Genomic DNA, 14,514 nt, shown 5'->3' on the forward strand with positions numbered 1-14,514 from the left:
GCAGTCTCATATGCAAAATTTCACCGTTCTTGTGGCTAATCGTTTTTGAGTTACGCGAGATATATACATACGTACGTACGTCACGAAAATTTACTTTTGAATCCACTTTAAATCCATTTTGCAATCCGTTTCCGAAACAATAGTCCTTTATTCTGCCCATATGTACAGATAAAAAAAAAAAAAAAAAAGTCCAAATATATTTGGTGAGGGTCAAAATGGATATTTATGTTGAAATTTGATACCCGAAATTTTTCGCGATTACAATACACCTTTAGTTCATACGAGGAAATATAAAGAGTCACGTGTAAAATGTTTTCAAGAATTGAATTTATGGAGCAATATTAATCAAATAAAGAAACACCCAAACTTTTAATTTAGACGCTATTTTTTTTTAACAACAGTCCTTGTAAACCTGAAAATTGTTTTCCCCCCCTTTCCTCCTTGGCTACCTGCCACATCTTTTCTGGTAATTTTATTTTAATTTATTTTATTCAAATGCTGGGAAGACTCCAAATAGCGGGAAAATTCTTAGAAATGCAAAATGAGTATAAATGACTGTTTTTTATTCTTTTCCTTCCTAAAAGAAAATTACTAAAAAAAAAAAAAAAAAAAGTTTAATGATTTTTACGATTATTTCACATACTTGACTTTTCTTGTAAAAATGCATTTACTTTTATGAATTCAAAGGGCAACGTCATCAAAATCTCCTTAAGAAATTTATTATTAGATACTGACTGAATTTTGATAGATGATTTTTGGCTCTTAAACAATATGGAACTCTCTGGGGTACTTTGTCAAGTTTAATTACTTCATTGCGTAGATTGGAATAGTCAGTTCATAAATAATGCAGAGATAATTTCTTCACAAAGCAGACGCGGGAGGGGGGGGGAGTTAAATAATCACAAATGATAATTAATTATAAAAAAGGAGCGAAACCTTTAATTTTAAAACATCATTTAAGTTAATAATTTAAATGATTTAAAGCAGAGACTTAGAAACTTCTTTCTTATGATGTACGTAAAATAAAAAAACCAACTAAACAAACAAAAAATCTGAAAGTTTTCAGATTTTATATTACGTCCAAAGGGGATTTTTTTTTTTTAGTCCAAAGGGGTTTTGTCCCCGAAGGACTATTGTTTTCGTTTTGCGATTTTGCGTTGGTTCACTATAAATATCCGTTTCACTTTTATAACTCTTGCCACCAAATGTTAGAGTCCTGCATTATATTTGAAGAAATTAAATAATGAAAAATCTGCATAAATATACGAATATTTCTCGCATTGTGATAAAACAACGATACCTAGAGTCATCGAATTTTGAATGACGTAATCTTGCTGCGAATGTGGGCATGTGGAAGCTCAAATTTGAAATTTGGAATTTGTTTTATCATCGATTTCATATTTTGTAAAACTTTAACGAGTTTTTGATTAACAAACTCAACGATTTCAAATCGAGCCATGGCAACGTTGTACAGAAAAAACATTTTTATCTCCTGCGCGGAAGACTGTGTATCGGAAATTCTAAAGACATGATCAATTTAAAATTATTTTGCGATATTGCTCTTGAGTTGAATTTTATGTGTTTAAGTGCGAAAAACATGATATTTAATAAATAAAGGTAACACCCAAAATGTTAAAAAAACGCCCCTTTGGACGTAATTTAAAATCTGGAACCTTTCAGATTTTTCTATTTTTTATTATTATTATTGTTTTTTTTTTTTTTTTTTTTTTTTTTCGTAGAGTGTTGCCATTGCTCTCCTTGAAATCGCTGAGTTTTTTAATCAAAAATTCGTTAAAGTTTTACAAAATTTGAAATAGATAATAAAACAAATTCTAAATTACGGCTTCCAGATGCGGAGTGAAGAATTACTTTATTCAAAATTTGATGTCTCTAGTTTGTTCTTCGTTGTTTTACCACAATGGAAGAAACATACATACATTTATGCAGATTCTTCATTATTTAATTTCTTTAAATATAATACGGGGATCCAACATTTGGGACAATTTGAAAAGTGATTCGACGCAAAATGCCAAAACGAAATTAATAGCTCTTCTGGGCTAACGCCCTTTGGGCTAAAAACGAAATAAGTAATAAAATTAAAAAAACTTGCAATTCGAAAATGCCAGATTAAAGTTTATCATTAAAAGAAGTATATATATATATATAAAATAAATAAGCAAAAATTTAAAAAAACATCTAAGAGGTTTCAGATTTTACCGGTCGCTGAAAAGAATTTGTTAAGGTTTCTGAAGGGGGGGATAAATTAAAAGAACGAATGAAATAAAACGTCAGAATATGTCCATCAAATATTTTTAACAATGAACTTCCATCTATTCGCACCAATTGCAGATCTGTTTAAATTAGTAATTAGAAAAAAATAATTCCGTCTGAATAATTAGTAATTAGGTAGAACTTGTCATTTTAAGATGTACTCCACTTTAGAGAGCTTATAAAATCATGTTAAAAATTGAAGAAATACGCCACATTAAGAAATATATATTTTAGACCATGTTTAAAGTGCTTCGACCGATACTTCAAAATCACAATATGGGTGCCGTACCCGTCTAGAAACAATCATGAGTCATAGTGTTTTTGACACGCCCCATGGGCTTGAAATTCTACCTTTTCTCTCATTCACCATACCTTTCCTCGAAGACACTACAAAACCCAACCCGGGTTATACCGCCCATGTACTTGGGAGTGAGCGTTGTAATCGCTTATTAAAAATAAGCCTTTAAGCTATACTCGAAACGCCTTGAACGGAACTGCAGAGACTATCAAATGGGGTTTACCACATTTGGCTTGAAATCATCCAAAAATGCAGAATAAGAAATTTTATTATTATCATTCTCCAACCTGAGTGGGATAAAAAAGATACCGGAGTTCTATATTTAAAAGAGAAACAATAAATAAATAAATAAAAATCTTCATTTAAATACTTTAGATTAAAGTCTAACACTTCAAAGAAGAGTTTATTATAATTTCTTAAAACTAATTTTAAAATATGAAAAGCCTGCAAATATTTCTGTTTCGTTAAATCAAAATATTTACAGTTATCAGTTCATAAACTCGTATATTTACTGTTAAATAAAATTAAAACTTAATTCAATTTTAAAAGCTCCGTTTTATTCCGAAGTTTGCTTTTGAATGAAAATTGTTATAAACAGAACCACACGAAATTAGCAATGATCGTTTGGAGAAAATTAAAAATAGAAATACATATTATATCTGCTAAGGTTTAGGACTAATATTTTTAACAAATTCGCGCAAACCTGCCACCTCATCTTGCTTTTCCAACGTGTCAAGCGTTATATACACTTACCGGGATTGTACATTGTAAGCTATGAAATAAGAATAATTTCTTAAAATTCCGATTTTATACGAACTTAGTCTTAAAACTGGTGGGCGTAAAATGTGTAAGAGGGATTTTCTTTGGCGTAAACTTTAACCAGGCTTTTCTTTAAACTAAATATTTTCTTTTTTTCTTCGAAAGTAAAATATTCAGCTTAGAAAATAACATCTTTATTTTGTGAAAAGATCATCTCACAAGTTCTTGAACATTATTTAGTTTGCACATAAAATCAATTGTGATAAACATGATATGTGCCTTTATGACAATATTTTGCACTGAAACACACAATAGGTAACATTTAAGAAATCGTTGACTTAAATTTTTCAACAACTTTTCTTTTTAGAATTTGTGTTATTTTAATATCTTAATATCATAACTTCTTTAAGAAAGCTTATATGATTAAAAAATCGTAAATTTATTCTTAAACTGTCAACTGCAGAAAGCAGAATCTATTAGAAAGTTGCTAAAATAACCCATTTTAAACATTTTACCACTTTATGATGCAACGAAGTGTTTGTTATTCGGAACGTGATCAACTTCAAAATCACGGAAGAGTTGTGAGACTATTCAAGTCAGTTTTATCTGAAATTTGTATCTTCGTTAAATAATAAAGAAATTTGTGCGTGTGTAAGTATGTAGGCATATGTTCCTCGCATTGTTGAAAAATGGTCTTCAAATATTGACCACACATAGTTCTCCAACCGAACATGTGTACTTCGAAGACCAAATTTTTAATTTCGAGTTTATTTTTTAAATTTATTTCGCGTTTTATGCGAATTTAGAAAACTTTTCATTAAAAACTCAGCGATATAAAAGGTTTGTGTTTCCACTCGGCAAAAGGTAATACATTTGTCTTTCGAATTTAATTAATAATCTCAGCGATTAAAACGAAATATGCTGCAGCGGCCGGAAAAAAATACTTTTATGTCTTACATAGCAGTGTGCTGCCATACCACAAAATGTAAATATTTATTTTTTCTTTCACCTTTATTCTATTTTAGTTAAGAAACTGAGCGATTTAAAAGTAATAAATGCAGATGTCTTAATTATTATTAATAGCTAATTGCACTCGTGAAATTACATAGAATTCATTAAAATTCATTATATATATGTATATATATTTTCTTTTTTCTTTTCTTCTTCTTTCTTTATTTTCTTTATTTATTTTTTGTAATAATTATTTTAAGCGGTTAGTAGTAAAATAATCGAATAACAAACGATCTTAAAATTGCGGCAAAACGTTATTAATCATTTCGAGCATTTGTTGATCAAGAGGCTAATAGAATACTAATCTTATAGTAGTGTGCGAAGTGCAATTTCTTGAAATGGTACAAAATTTAATTAATTCAGCGATTCAAAAGAAATGCGTTGCCACTCCCCGATATAAAATACTTTTATCTTCCATATGGCAGAGTGATGCCTTTTCGCAAAGCGAAAGTATTTAAATTTTCTTTAAAATTTATTCTGTTATTAGTTTACAAACTGAGCATTGATTTTGTTCAATGATCAACAAGCTGAACGATTTAAAAGCAATAATAACGTGTGGAGGATAAATGCATGACAGATAACGTAACGTAAAGTAATGTAAGATTTGTAGTGTAGATACACGTTATGTAAGGAATGTATTATTATGTATTAGTAACGTAATGTACATTTTAGAGAGATGTTTGTAATATCATCACAGAGATAATCGCCAAGAAATTTGGGAATTTTCGCCAAATGCAAAAATTACAACAACCGTCGAATAATAAATAAACCAATTGCAAAACAGCCGAAGGCGCGTTCTGCTCTGTAGAACAACCCCTATAAGTCTCGAAGTTAGCGGTTTTCTGACGAGGGAGGAATGAAGTGAGTTCTAGAACAAACCCTCCATCCGTAAACATCGCACCCTGTAATTTACCATTTAGGGAAGTGGGCAAAAATACAGACTCGAAAATAATAATTATCCGGAGCCCTGGAATTACCGTTTGGCGTGGAAACAGAATAACTGATTGTATTCGACCGCACCGAATATTTATCTTTCTACAGCCGAAGGTATTTTTTTTAAAGGTGAAATTATGCGCATAAAATATGCATACCCTTAAAAGTATAATACATTCACTGTGAGAAGAAAGTATAATACATTCACCGTGAGAACTATAAAAACAGGGCTGGCGGAGACTTTCAGTCTGAAAATTTCCGACTATATTCAAAGTCTCAAAGGATATAGTTTATCATCATTTTTTTTTAATTAAAAATATTAAAACGGATTAAAAGTGAAAAATTTAGAGAGTTCGCTGATTAGTTAAATTAGAGATGTTATTTAATATAGTTAGCCCATGAAACTAAAATCGAAATAACATCTCTATTTAATTATCTCTTGTTAAATAGAGAGGTTATTTAATTTATAGTCAAGCAATTCGGAAAACAAGCAACTCGGTTAACGGGCAAGAAGATCGAATTTTCGGTATACAAAAGTGAACTTTTGGTCCCACTGTGCAAAAGGACATTGAAGTTGGTGTACCGACTGATTTAATCAATTATTCTATTAAGAGATTTAAACGTAAACAAATGGCGGCCTCGTTAGGCCTAGTGTCACTTAAATTTTTAAATTGTTGATAATTCTAAAATTATTTCACGCAGATTCACTAAAGGCAAAAAAACTTTATCCGAAACAAATAAAAAATAAAATTCAAATATTTTTAAAGCAAAAAATGCACAATTTACTACCAAGTAAGAATAAAAGTACTGAGTTTAACGAGCCGGGTAATAGGGTGGAAATATATATATGCGTTTGGTGCTGCCGATTGCTATAAAAAAGGGAGGTGCACAACTACGTGTTATAAGAGTCCCATATACAGAATTTCAGCTTTCTACAGCTACTCGTTTTTTGAGTTATGCGAGACACGTATGCACAGAAATCACGAAAAAAGTCTTCTGAATCCATTTTAAACCCATTTCACACACTGTTTTCTAGAAAAGAGTCCTTTATTCTGTCTGTACGTACAGACAATGACGCAAAAAAATCGTTGAAATTGATTCGTGAACGCTCAAAATGGGTACTTTTGTTGAAATATGATACCTGAAATTTTTCGCTATTACAATACTTCCTTTACATCGTACAAGGAAGTAAATATAATCCAAAATTTTTCAGATTTTTATATCAACGAGAATAATATTTTAGATTTTGGCTTAAACTGATTAACTGGAAGTGATACTCTACTTGAAGTTTTGAACCGACTTTCGTGAAAATATATTGCAAGATAACCGAAAACTTCCGAAATCTGGAATTTAATATAGGTATGTGATTGGGAACAACATATTACACTTAAAAGTATTAAATATATTCTTGAAATTAGGCTAAATGCAACGAGAATAGGCTCATTATGAAGACAAGTTCTAATTATGAAACAATTTAATGTATTAGCCATGTTTTAACGTGGAACTGACGGATTACAGATTAGATTTTCTAATTTAGTTATTTGCATCCTTCTGTCTCCAAAACAATAAAATGCATGTTATAAGTTTTTCTAAGATGTCTAATAAAATAAATGTTGTCACATGATACTTATATGCTTATTCTTAGATCTTTTTATGTTTTTATTCCTTTTAATGCGGTCTTCCAGTTCCTGTACTTACATTTGGGAAAGTTTGATACTCGTTATGAAAAAATAAAATTAAAAGAAATTTGACTCCCGTTGGACAAAATTTGGCAGGGATATTTAATTTCAAAATTTGCAGTTTTTGATGTCATTTTCAATTTGCCTTGAGAGATCGATTAGTTAAATTAGAAAAAACTTAAGGAAATAAGTTTAACTGAAGTGCAGCAAAAAATGCGTATAATTTAATAGGCCAAACAAGGAAGTCACGTGGTGTCTACGTCAGATTTTTAGTCCAAAGGGGCTTTGTTCCTGAAGGACTGTTAATTTCGTTTTGCGTTGGTGCACTAGAAATGTCTGATTCACTTTTCAAAATTGTGCTCATGTTTTTGTTACAAATTGTGTTCGTTTTTGTGTTTGTGTTGGGTTTGCTTTTTGAGTTTGTGTTGTGTTTGGTTTTGTGTTTGTGTTGTGTTTGATAAATTGCCCCTTTGGACGTAATACAAAATCTGAAAGCTTCCGGATTTTTTTTCTTATTTTCATTTATTTATTTATTTATTTTTTGTTTAAATTTTCGTAACTTCAAATCCGATTATTTTTTAACATAATTAAAGATATAATTTCCAAATTTTTTTAGCGAGATATGTAGTAGCTGTTCATTTTAAACTCACTTTGGGTTTATACAGTTGGTTAAACCTTTCTTAAATTCTAAATAAAAGGTTTTATTCAGGTTTTGGAGAAATCGTGCTTAGTTTGGTCTGGTTTATTTGATTACGGCAAAGCAGACGAGGGCTACCTCCTTAAATGCTTAAGGCGAGGGATGCCTTCGTGGAGGACTTTTTGGACAGACCTACCAGTATTCAGCAACATTACCTCTAGCCGCTTGTGCACGCTATCAAGAAAATTATGGTTATTACCGTCACAGCAGGAATAAACACTACTTAAAAAATTCATGCCAATAATTCGTAGGCTCGAAAAATGTACACTTACCGGGAGTGCAAGAGAGAAATATAGAAAGCACTTTAAGGAAGATTTTAAAAGGAACTATTCAAATTTGAAAGATTTTCCAGAGACAAGATTGTAAATACGAACAAAGATATAATTGGAATTCGGCACTGAGACTCAGATTTTGGACTTTAAAAAAAATAATTTTTTCCCTCGTCAATCCTATTTTTTGTTCATAAGGCTAGGGGGATCTTGTGTCGGCTAGGGGGATCGGAGCTGTGCCTTTATAATAATAATTCATAGGCTGATTGATTTTTTGTTCATAAGGCCGGCTTGTGTCGGCTAGGGGGATCGGAGCTGTGCCTTTATAATAATAATTCATAGGCTGATTGATTTTTTGTTCATAAGGCCGGCTTGTGTCGGCTAGGGGGATCGGAGCTGTGCCTTTATAATAATAATTCATAGGCTGATTGATTTTTTGTTCATAAGGCCGGCTTGTGTCGGCTAGGGGGATCGGAGCTGTGCCTTTATAATAATAATTCATAGGCTGATTGATTTTTTGTTCATAAGGCCGGCTTGTGTCGGCTAGGGGGATCGGAGCTGTGCCTTTATAATAATAATTCATAGGCTGATTGATTTTTTGTTCATAAGGCCGGCTTGTGTCGGCTAGGGGGATCGGAGCTGTGCCTTTATAATAATAATTCATAGGCTGATTGATTTTTTGTTCATAAGGCCGGCTTGTGTCGGCTAGGGGGATCGGAGCTGTGCCTTTATAATAATAATTCATAGGCTGATTGATTTTTTGTTCATAAGGCCGGCTTGTGTCGGCTAGGGGGATCGGAGCTGTGCCTTTATAATAATAATTCATAGGCTGATTGATTTTTTGTTCATAAGGCCGGCTTGTGTCGGCTAGGGGGATCGGAGCTGTGCCTTTATAATAATAATTCATAGGCTGATTGATTTTTTGTTCATAAGGCCGGCTTGTGTCGGCTAGGGGGATCGGAGCTGTGCCTTTATAATAATAATTCATAGGCTGATTGATTTTTTGTTCATAAGGCCGGCTTGTGTCGGCTAGGGGGATCGGAGCTGTGCCTTTATAATAATAATTCATAGGCTGATTGATTTTTTGTTCATAAGGCCGGCTTGTGTCGGCTAGGGGGATCGGAGCTGTGCCTTTATAATAATAATTCATAGGCTGATTGATTTTTTCTCACAAGCTGTGCGGAAGTGTCACTTGTTGTCTGCAATTGTTTTAAAATTTTATGCCCCGCAGGGATGGTGTACGCAAATGCCACTTGTGCGGAAGCGCCACGTGCGCATGTGTCTCATCAGAACGGCAACAACTGACAAGTGGTACGGAAGATAAATTCCTAGTAGCGTAACGTACGTAAATTATCATCGTAAAAATTTTGGAAAAGGCTCCGCTAAGGATCATTTCTAACGTCAAAAATCCATTAAATTATAAAATTTGTTTTCAATTTACGTCAGAAACGAGATTGGATTAGATTTTGATTTTGAGCGATTGCAAAATTTCAAAAAAGGAAGCGCCGGGAGGGGGAACTGTCAACGTTGAGCTTCAAGGCCCGCGTCCCCCCCTTTTTCTTCTTCTTTTTTTTTTAATCGACATCCACCTCACTCACGATCTGCAAATGCGTTCAGAATTAAGGGAAAAAAAAAACTCGATTAGCGTTGCCATTAATGAGATTTCCTTCTCGTCATAATAATAAAACGGTAATCTTGAGAGTCAGGTTTTCCCGAGGCAAGGGAAGAAGAAGAAGAAGAATCCGAAATTGTGGCTGTTCGGGAAAAGCAAAGCGGTTTTGGAAAATTAATTTTTCCAAAAATCCCATTACTTTCTATGTTAGTTAATTAATCAGGAGAACGGACTGAAAAACCAATACTTGTGTATTTCCGCAGGATTAGAGGGAAAAAATATTCAATTAAAAAGAATGTTAGAAATCATAAATAATCTCTTGATAACATCCCAGCTGAGTGTTCGATAAATTTCATTTTCAGAGAGCTCCTGGGGATGTTTAAGGGATTTAATCCCTTCATGATGGCCGTTCGAAGAAAGTCCGTTGCGGGACTTAAGGAAGTATAAAAATAAATACCTAAAAACGTTTCTTTATCCATTTTTTTATTTCATTTTTCGTTCTTTTGTTTTTATGTTTGACACTAGGTGGTCTTGTTAAAATTTGTTGGTCATTACAGTACGTTCTGCTACCATACATTTATCCCCCAACTACCCTACGATGAATGGCCTTAAAATTCCCTAATGTCTTTCGATTAAATTTTCTTTAAATTTATCCAAATTTTTTTCCATTTTAATTTACAGCACCTCTCCACACAGACTCACACAGACGCCTGTTAAGTTAAGTTAATTGTTAGCAATCCTCAACCTGTCGGCTCACTGGTGACTAATGGTCTTAACAGTTAGCGGGTGTTTCGGTTTTATTTTACTTTTAATTTCTGTCTGAATTTCCTGTGTGACACAACACCAGTTACAGACCGGTTTTAGTTTTACGGATCTTGACAGACATCCTTGTAGCAGAGGTTTCGAACTCAAAATCCATGTGAGCCGAATGCTCGAGCTAAAAACAGGTGACGGACAAGAATATTTTTTTTAATAAAATGAAAATTAGAAAAAAAATTCTGAAAAGTTTCACATTTTTAATGGTCACTAAAAAGGGTTTCTACGCTCTCGCTGACCTTACATTCTACAAATCTGCTGTTATAGTCATTTCTATTAATCCATTTTGTTTAAACCCAAAGCGTTAGCTCAGAAGGGCTGTTAATTCCGTTTTGGCATCTGTCAACTTTTCAAACTGTTACCACCAAATATTATTGCCTTGTATTATATTTAAAGAAATTACCGGCTAATATTCGAAAATATGGATTCGTAGGTATGCACTAGCACGGTGTGAAGTGTGCGAAGACTGCAAAAAGGTAGGATAAGTTTTCTGTTTTAAAGTGTAATTATGGAAGATCCTTTCGCTAAGCTTAAATCGAAACGGACCGCAGTATCCAAGGTACTAAAGAAAATTCAGACAGAATTAAGTAAAGATGACGTTAGTATAAATATAATAGAAGAAACTTTAAACATATTAAACGAAAAAGCAAAAAGTCTGAGTGATTTAGACACTCAAATGGAACGGGATTTGAATGTCGCAGAGGATGAATTTGAACTCCAAGTTTCATCTGCGCTCGAATATGAAGAAAAAAAAAAAAAAAAAAAATCCAACTGTGGCAATTTAGAGCAAGAAACAAATTGAGGAAATTGAATAAACTCGAAAATTCGGATAAGGAAAGTATGAACATTCCTAATGAAACTGCCACAGATTCCAGAATTTGAAAATAATACATTTATTCGCCTTCCAAAATTGACTATCTCTAAATTTTTTAATGATTCTAGCAATTGGCAGGAATTTTAGAGTCAATTCGAAACAGCTATCCGTAACAATGACTCATTATCGAAAGTAAATAAATTCAGTTACTTAAAGTCGTTATTAGGTGGGATAGCTTATAATGCCGTTTCCGGACATTCTCTTACAAATGAGAACTACGAATCAGCTATAGAATTGTTAACTAACAGGTTTGGGAGAAAAGATTTGGTAATAAATGCTTACGTTAACAACCTGTTAAATCTTTCCCCTGCTAGAAATGTAAGGGATGTAGAAAATTTTAGGAATTTATATGATCAGTGTGAAACTCAAATTAGGTGCTTAAAGTCAATGAACGTGGTATCCGAAACTTACGGTAGTTTACTTTGCCCAATATTGTTAAAATTAATTCCATCAGAGATTACATTAGAATACAGTCGCAGTAGAAACAGTGACCGAACATGGAACGTTAATGAATTAATGGAATTTATTCGTAAAGGGCTCACCAGCGGCCGAGCGATAAAGTCGCTGAACACTGGTAGTTCGGTCCGAGGTTCGAATCCCGCGAACGGGCTGGCTGCATGGGTGTTTTCGCGGTTTTCCCCATGTGTAACGTATATACGAGCCAGTTTCCCTTAGAAAGTCCTCCACGAAGGCATCCCTCCCCTTAGGCAGATAGCCCTAGTGTGCTTTGCCATAGTTAAATACAAATACATAAAGAAATAAAAAGCCGCGAAAGAACTACGTAGTTAAATGATAGTAGAGAAACAAAAACAAAACTTCGAGCGGAAATGATTCATAACTGGAGGCATTAATCAAACGATCGTCTCCACTCCGCTCACGATATTATAAACAACAAACGCAATAAACAGTTTGAAAAAAGTTCGCCTAAAACGTATGAATATATTGCTCCAGTCGCTAGAAGTAATTGTATATATTGTGACGAACTACACGATTCGGAGGGCTGTGAAATTAAACCGTGGTGGAGATATGAAATATTTTGAAAGGGCAAGCTCGCTGTTTTTTATGTCTTAAACCTCAGCATAAAATAAAGGAGTGTAAAGAGAGAAATGCGCGAAATATGTAATAAAAACACAATAGGTTTATTTTTTCCAACTCGAAACCAAATCAGAGAAAAACAAGGTCGTGTCGACAATTCCATGCAGTAAAGAAGATGTTCAGATTAGTCAATTAAAAACCGAAACTTTCCACAGTGCATTGCTACAAACGTCCACTGTGATGATACGTCTATTTTCTGATAAGGATAATTTAGAACCAGTTCGTATTCTATTAGACAATGGGTCGATGAGAAGTTTTATAATTCAGGACATTTCAGAAAAGTTTAAATTACCTGTTATTCGAAAGGAGACTTTGTCCGTATTTGCCTTTGGGGTTAACCAGGCATCAGAACAAACTTACAATGTTGTGAAAGTCAAACTCGAAACCAGAAGTGAACCATCCCTAAATATAGAAATTGAAGCTTTAGAAACTAACCAAATATGTGCAACTAATTTACCACTCCTCGATATCCCAGTTTCAGAAATTAACAAAGAATTAATAGGATTACAATTAGTTGATTCTTGTGAATTTAGTGGAAAAAACATTGCTGTTTTGATCGGAGCGGATTACTATCATGAAGTAATAACTGGTAGACTTAAACGTTTAAAAAATAAACTTATAGCTTTCGAAACAATATTCGGATGGTGCCTTCAAGACCGGACTGATTCTTCTGTTAAACATGGACATTATTTTTGACGACAAATTGGTCTCAACACAGTTAAAGCAATTTTGGGAATTAGAAGCATTGGGAATTGAACAAGGGAAGGTGTATGTAAAATAGATAATGACATTTTAGAGAATTTTAAGAGTACTATCAAATTTAAAAAAAGCGATATGAGGTTAAACTCCCTTGAAATGAAGATTCGTCTGAATTAAAAACGAATTATATAAATGCAGAAGTTCGCTTTAATAAACTGGTTAAAAGGTTGAGAAATGATCCACTGCTTCATCAGCAGTATCCCTCACTTATAGAACAGCATTTAAAAATGGGTATAGCTGAGGAAATTGATCCAAGTTCTGAAGAAACAGGAAGAATTTATTACATGCCTCACCAGCCAGTTATTCGACCTGATAAACCCGTAAGAGTTGTATTTGATGCATCCAGCCATTCGAAAAACGAATATTCTTTAAACGATTGTCTCTATTCCGATCCTAATTTAAATCCACCATTATTAGAGATATTAATACAATTTCGTACACATAGCATAGCATTTACTGCCGACATTGACCAAGCCTTTCTTCAGATTTCTCTGTCACTTGAAGATAGGGATGCTGTAAGAATTTTGTAGGCAAATAACCTTACAGATAAGGATGGGAAACCTAACACGAAAATACTTAGGATGACTCGCGTTTTGTTTGGAGCTACATCCAGCCCATTTTTGCTTGCCGCTACTATCAAACATCACATAAATACGTTTAAAGAAACAAATCAGAAAGCAGTTAAACTATTGAACGAATGTTTATGCGTAGGCGATTTAATAGGCGAGGATGAAGACGAAAACGAAGCTAATCTCATGTATGAAGATATTAGATATATATTAAAGGCTGCTGGTTTCAACATGCGAAAATGGAAAACAAATTGTGCGAATCTGCACGACGTTTTTGATGAATACGAAAATGGTGTAATCCAGAAAGTTCTGGAACAGAAGATATTGGGATATAAATGGAATTACAAGGAAGACCTTCTGAAGATAGAATCACAAAATCTAACTAATTAAGCTCAAGGGAAAACAAAGATAATACCAAAAAGAGAAGTTCTTAAAATCATTGGAAAGCTTTACAATCCCATTGGATTTATAATTCACTATTAGGGCAAACATACTAATGCAAGAAATTTGGCAACTTGGGATAGATTGGGATGATCCGTTGCCATTGGACTTAGAAAACAGAATGAAAAAATGGACTAATGAACTGTCAGGGATTCAGAATGTAAACATTCCGAGACATTACTTCAGAAAGACTAACAACTCTGGATTGAGAGATATTCAGATGCATTGCTTTAACGACGCAAGTCAGAAGGAATATGGAGCTGTAATATACCTGCGATACGTCTCAAACGACGGTGAAATAGGAAGTAGTTTTTGTCATTTCCAAAACCAGAGTAGCTCCACCGAAGAAGCTGTCCCTTCCAAGACCAGAGCTTATGGGAGCACTCATCGGAGCAAGATTAGCCTCAAATGTGAAAGAACAGTTAGAGAAA

General features: G+C 33.5%; 1 protein-coding gene across 2 annotated transcripts in view; it reads right to left on the reverse strand.

Annotated features, from left to right (window-relative positions):
• LOC118182352 (teneurin-m-like) overlaps window positions 1-14,514 on the reverse strand; it is an 828,075-nt gene that overhangs the window by 205,069 nt on the left and 608,492 nt on the right. The window lies entirely within an intron of this gene.

The sequence above is a fragment of the Stegodyphus dumicola genome, chromosome 8 (genome assembly GCF_044657685.1).
Source record: "Stegodyphus dumicola isolate Sdum_Otavi_A_Nest chromosome 8, ASM4465768v1".
NCBI classification, from domain to species: Eukaryota; Metazoa; Arthropoda; class Arachnida; order Araneae; family Eresidae; genus Stegodyphus; species Stegodyphus dumicola.